Source organism: Poecile atricapillus, chromosome 8, assembly GCF_030490865.1.
Source record: "Poecile atricapillus isolate bPoeAtr1 chromosome 8, bPoeAtr1.hap1, whole genome shotgun sequence".
Classification (NCBI taxonomy): Eukaryota; Metazoa; Chordata; class Aves; order Passeriformes; family Paridae; genus Poecile; species Poecile atricapillus.
The window spans coordinates 26,822,629-26,829,303 of NC_081256.1; positions in this window are offsets into that span (position 1 = coordinate 26,822,629).

Here is a 6,675-nt window from a genome sequence, read left to right on the forward strand (position 1 = left end):
TGAAACCTCGTTTTGCTGCTTTTCCTGCACACAGTGAGCCAAGAGCCATTCAGCATGCCCTGCTTCCCACCCTCTGTATTTTTACATATTCCAAGCTATGATGTTTCAGAAAAAAATGAATGCAAAGTTAAGCAGGCTAAAGCCAGGGTTCAAAGTGCAGTGGGAAGAAGAGCAGGCAGCATGTCACCCTGCTCAGAGCCAGCATTCCCTGCATCCACACGCTCCACGACAAGGGCAGCCAGAGCTGGGATTGCATGTTGTTCACATGGAGAGAGTGGCATGGACTCAAATCAGGCACTGACCTGTCACCTCAATAAGTCAGCCCAGAAAAAATAAATGTTACAACATCAGGCTGAGTTTTCAAATTGGTTTGGAAAGGAGAAATGCTGTAACAGCAATCCAGACTTACAACCTTACATCTGTTTACAGCAGCCGTCCCTCTTCACCGCTCTGACACCCCATTGCATTTCCATTCTCCACACTCCCACAGCATGACAAGCCCTTGCTTTGTCTGTCAGTCACAGAATTGTGAAAAGCTCCCCAAGACCATCGAGTGCAACTCAGCACTGTCCAGGCCACCACTGAGCCATGTCCCCAAGTGCCACATCCAGACGGCTCCTAAGCTCTCCAGGGGTGGGGACTCCACCAGTGCCACGTGCAGCCCGTGGATATTATTGCTCAATCTGCATCCTAAGGCTGCCCTGAGGTTCAGGTCCTGCAGCAGCGGCGAGCTGGGCACGTCACTGCTGTGGCCCTGGCTGAACACAGGGGTGCTCCTGGCAGAGATGGCATCCCCGGGCTGTGGGTGGCCCTGCTGTGTCACCGACACCGTCTGACCCTGTGAGGACAGCTGTGGCTTTGTACCCCCGAGAAGGGACACGTCCCTGTGTCAGGACAGTGTCACCCAAGGGTGACAGAGCTCCATTTCAGGGCAGTGTTACCCACGGGTGACAGTCAGGGCCCCGTGTCAGGGCAGTGTCACCCACGGGTGACAGTCAGGGCCCTGTGTCAGGGCAGTGTCACCCACGGGTGACAGTCAGGGCTCCGTTTCAGGGCAGTGTCACCCACGGGTGACAGTCAGGGCCTTGTGTCAGGGCAGTGTCACCCATGGGTGACAGTCAGGGCCCTGTGTCAGGGCAGTGTCACCCAAGGGTGACAGAGCTCTGTTTCAGGGCAGTGTCACCCACAGGTGACAGTCAGGGCCCCGTGTCAGGGCAGTGTCACCCACAGGTGACAGTCAGGGCCCTGTCTCAGGGCAGTGTCACCCACGGGTGACAGTCAGGGCCCCGTGTCAGGGCAGTGTCACCCACAGGTGACAGTCAGGGCCCTGTCTCAGGGCAGTGTCACCCACGGGTGACAGTCAGGGCCCCGTGTCAGGGCAGTGTCACCCACGGGTGACAGTCAGGGCAGCCAGGGCCCCGCTCCTGCTGGGACACAGCGGCCAGGCTGGGCACAGGCAGCCCCTGTGGGGTGAGGGATGGAGCCAGGGCTGCGGGGATGTGACACCACAGCCCAGTGGTGTCACAGGGACAGGGACAGATACACCAGCAGCAGCAGGGGACAGCTGTCCCAGCACAGCTTGGGCTGGCGGCTGCAGCCTGGCACGGGTGAAGGGTGCATGTCAAATCCAGATTGATCTGCAGCAGAAACACTGCCCACACAGAAACACAGAAACACAGACAGAAACACAGAAACACAGGAACACAAACACAGAAACACAGAAACACAGAAACACAGAAACACAGACAGAAACACAGAAACACAGAAACACAGAAACACAGAAACACAGGAACACAGAAACACAGAAACACAGAAACACAGGAACACAGGAACACAGACAGAAACACAGAAACACAGAAACACAGAAACACAGAAACACAGAAACACAGAAACACAGACAGAAACACAGAAACACAGACAGAAACACAGAAACACAGAAACACAGAAACACAGGAACACAGACAGAAACACAGAAACAGACAGAAACACAGAAACACAGGAACACAGAAACACAGAAACAGCCCAGTGCTGGGCTCCCAGCCACGGGAGAGGGAAGGGAAGGGAAGGGAAGGGAAGGGAAGGGAAGGGAAGGGAAGGGAAGGGAAGGGAAGGGAAGGGAAGGGAAGGGAAGGGAAGGGAAGGGAAGGGAAGGGAAGGGAAGGGAAGGGAAGGGAAGGGAAGGGAAGGGAAGGGAAGGGAAGGGAAGGGAAGGGAAGGGAAGGGAAGGGAAGGGAAGGGAAGGGAAGGGAAGGGAAGGGAAGGGAAGGGAAGGGAAGGGAAGGGAAGGGAAGGGAAGGGAAGGGAAGGGAAGGGAAGGGAAGGGAAGGGAAGGGAAGGGAAGGGAAGGGAAGGGAAGGCAGAAGCCATCGGGAGGCAGTGCAGGAAGGGAAGGAAGGGAAGGAAGGGAAGGCAGAAGCCAGCGGGAGGCAGTGTAGCCCTGCGGCCGAGCTGAGGGGCCTGCAAGGCCGCGAGCAGCCGGAGCAGCCGGAGCAGCAGGCCCGGCACGGCCCGGCAGGCTGGGATGGACTGGGACAGACTGGGACGGGCTGGGACGGGCTGGGACGGGCTGGGACGGGCTGGGACGGGCTGGGACGGGCTGGGACGGGCTGGGACGGGCTGGGACGGGCTGGGACAGGGTGGGACGGGCTGGGACGGGCTGGGACAGGGTGGGACGGGCTGGGATGGGCTGGGACGGGCTGGGACAGGGTGGGAAGGGCTGAGACGGGATGGGACGGGATGGGACGGGCTGGGACAGGCTGGGACAGACTGGGACGGGCTGGGACGGGCTGGGACGGGCTGGGACAGACTGGGACGGGCTGGGACGGGCTGGGACGGGCTGGGACGGGCTGAGATGGGCTGGGACGGGCTGAGATGGGCTGGGACAGGGTGGGACGGGCTGAGACGGGATGGGACGGGATGGGACGGGATGGGACGGGCTGGGACTGGCACCTGGAGCCATCACAAGGGGACACAGCACAGCACTGCACCCTTCAGTGCTCACCACCTCCGCCTTCACACAATTCTGCTGCCACCTTGAAGCAAAAATGGGTTGTTGTGCCCTTTAATGCCTGTGCTGGGCACACACTGACTGGTCAGTACAGTCAGAGCAGCACGGGGCTGAAAACTGAGTCCGGGAACAGCTTTTGGGTTGATATTCAGAAGCCAATGCTAGATTTCCAAACCTCTTCACTAAGCTTCAGTTATTCTGCTTTCCTCCTTCATTATTAGTGTCTGTACTTTTTAATGCTGCTCACAGGACTGAAAACCAGGCTGTTTGTATGAAATGAAGGGATGGCATTCACAAGAAATTTTATACAAGGGAATTCGGGTACTGCTTTTTCATCTGTTGCTTATTATCAAATTGAAAGTTGTATAAATGGAAACAAATGTCTTATTTGACAAGATGTTCATACCCTGAACTGAAAAAAGCAATTCTCTGAAACTTTAGTAAGCAGAAGTATAGCACATACAGCGTTTCTGAACACAAGACAAAGCAGCAGCTCCAGAAACATACTGTGTTCATGAAGGCATCAAAGGCCAATAAGAAATCTTCCAAGTCTGCCTAAAAAGAACATTATTATCAGGGCAAGATAACAGGGGTTTTCAAATAAGTCAGTGTTTTGCTTTGATGCTTTCACACTGAAATGTTGTTTTCAAACATGCAGTTCTTTACTGTTTGGCAGGAAGGCAGCAATGCTTTTGCTTTTCACTCATTCTGTTCCAAGTGAAGCAACAGGCTCAGAGCTGCTCACTGGGAGCTTTGGAGGCAGGACAGGAACCCCCTCACTGAGCACACACAGAACCGGGATCTACACACGCTCCCAGCCACCTCCACCCATTTTCCCTTCTACATTAAAGTTTGTGCTTCAAAGCAATTTAAGAAACCTGAATTTATAACAAGGATTTAATCTAGCTCACACCTCCCACTGCCAGCTTCTCAATGTCCATCTAGTTCTAGTTCTCATGCAGGTTCCCATTTTTACAAAAATAAGCACAGTTCCTGAGTTCTGGATCCAGCAGCAGCTTGCTGGAGTTAGATTTGCCATCCTGGTGGAACAGAGGAGACAGAAACAGCAGAGAAGGAACCCGAGGGACCAGCCAACAGGAATTTTACACACAGTTAAAGCAGTAAATTTTAAAAAATAATTGATAAAATTGAAGCCTAAGGCAGTCACCTGGGAAGGGGAATGATCCCCTGAAAGACCATGAACAGGAAAGACACCATTTGGGAAGGGTTTGCAGCAAGGATTGGATTTGTTTACCCAGACATGTCTCTGGCTTTGTGAATGCACATATGGACACAAGCAGGAGCACATGGAGGGCAGCTCCTGCCTCACACAGATCCCAGGGGTCAGGAGAGCTGTCCAGTCTGAGAGGCTGTCACTGGAACAGGTGATGTGACACTGCTCAGACAGACACAGCCTGCACTGCCAGGGCACCCTTGGGTGCTGACACTGCTCAGACAGACACAGCCTGCACTGCCAGGGCACCTTTGGGTACTGACACTGCTCAGACAGACACAGCCTGCACTGCCAGGGCACCCTTGGGTGCTGACACTGCTCAGACAGACACAGCCTGCACTGCCAGGGCACCTTTGGGTGCTGACACTGCTCAGACAGACACAGCCTGAACTGCCAGGGCACCTTTGGGTGCTGACACTGCCCAGACAGACACAGCCTGCACTGCCAGGGCACCTTTGGGTGCTGACACTGCTCAGACAGACACAGCCTGCACTGCCAGGGCACCTTTGGGTGCTGACACTGCTCAGACAGACACAGCCTGCACTGCCAGGGCACCCTCAGGGTACTGACACTGCTCAGACAGACACAGCCTGCACTGCCAGGGTACCCTTGGGTGCTGACACTGCTCAGACAGACACAGCCTGCACTGCCAGGGCACCCTTGGGTGCTGACACTGCTCAGACAGACACAGCCTGCACTGCCAGGGCACCTTTGGGTGCTGGGACTGCCCAGACAGACACAGCCTGCACTGCCAGGGCACCTTTGGGTGCTGGGACTGCCCAGACAGACACAGCCTGCACTGCCAGGGCACCTTTGGGTGCTGACACTGCTCAGACAGACACAGCCTGCACTGCCAGGGCACCTTTGGGTGCTGACACTGCTCAGACAGACACAGCCTGCACTGCCAGGGCACCTTTGGGTGCTGACACTGCCCTGCTGCCCTCCAGCCTCCTGGGCGAGGCAGCTGTTCTGCACAGCTCCGTGCTGCTCTCGCTGCCCCCACTCCTGTCTCCAAAGTTAGGGAAAAAGGAAAGCAAGGATGGGGATTCCCATGTGCTGAAGACTGATATTGCTGCTGAGCAGATAAAGCCACAGGACCAGGACTAGCAGAAAGGAACCATTTACACTGGATCTAACATTTAATAAAGCAAATATGCAGCAGTATTGGGACTCCCATTGACAAGGAGATAATGACACGACTTGTGCTGAATGAGCACGGTGTCCTAGGGAAAGTGTGGGCTCCTGGGAGCCCCTCAGGTGTACTTTGTGTTTCCCCCTCACAGATCTCTCCCCAGAGCTGTTCTCCCAGCACTGCAGGAGCAGTGCCCCACACCACCTCCCTGCTGGGCCCTGCCAAAGGCTCTCCCTTGCATAAGCAGGTCCTGCTGCACAAAACAAAAACCCAACTGTTGCCCAGACCTCATTTCCACAAAGCTTTTCCTTTCATTTTGTAAGCAGAAAATCACTTTCTTAATTTGTTCCTTTTGTGAATAGGAGAGGGAAAGGAAACAACCAGGAGTGATTCTCACCAGCTGCTGGAAACACCAACACAAAAGACCCCAGGGACATTTCTTTATGCAAGAGGAGGTTTGGCCAAAGTGCCTCAGGTACTTGGCCTGGGCATTTGTTAGAGAAAGGTTCAGCTAAAACCGTTGTGAACCAGGTCCCCATCCCTGAGGCCATCCCTGCAGCAGTACCAGGAGGATGGATTTAAACTCTTCCTATTCCCACTGGAAAAGTGGGGGCTTGGCCAGGGTAAGTTACACAGCTCAGATGGGTATAAAATCACCTCACTGATCTTTGGAGATTATTATAAACTCTGGAGAAACAGGGGCCCCATCCCACCTGTGCCAGCAGTGTGTGACAATGTGTGCCAGCAGCCAGAAATAGATAGCACTGCCTTTGTGGAGTCCTGGGAGTGCTCTGAGGGAGCCTGGGCTGTTTCCCTGCCTCTGGGGGCTGCTTCAGCAGCAGCTCTGTGCTGGATCCCGCTGCCTGCTCCTACCCTGCAGTAAGAATTGCACTCCAAAGCACCACAACTCGAGCAGGAGCCACATGTCCAATGCACCTCACATGTGCAGTGCAGTCAGAACTGGCAAACCTGCAGGTTTCATCTTGTTTCCACAAAGATCACAGTGAAAGGCTGGCTCTCAGTAAATGCATTTTTACTCACACCAACATTCTAGTTTTCATTCTCTCAATGTGTAACAAAATCAGTCATTTGGCTAAAATCAAACAAAACTGAAAACTCGAACTCCCAATATCTTCATTTGGGGAGGCTTCTGCTTCTGTTTCTCACAGCCATTTCCAGCCAGGCCCAGGCATCCTGAAGCAAAGTTCTCCCAGCATCTGTGGCCAGGCTGGGGCTGAGGAGCACTGGGATCCCAGGGACACCCAGGCCACAGAGCTTTGAGCAAGCTGCAGTCACCAGAGC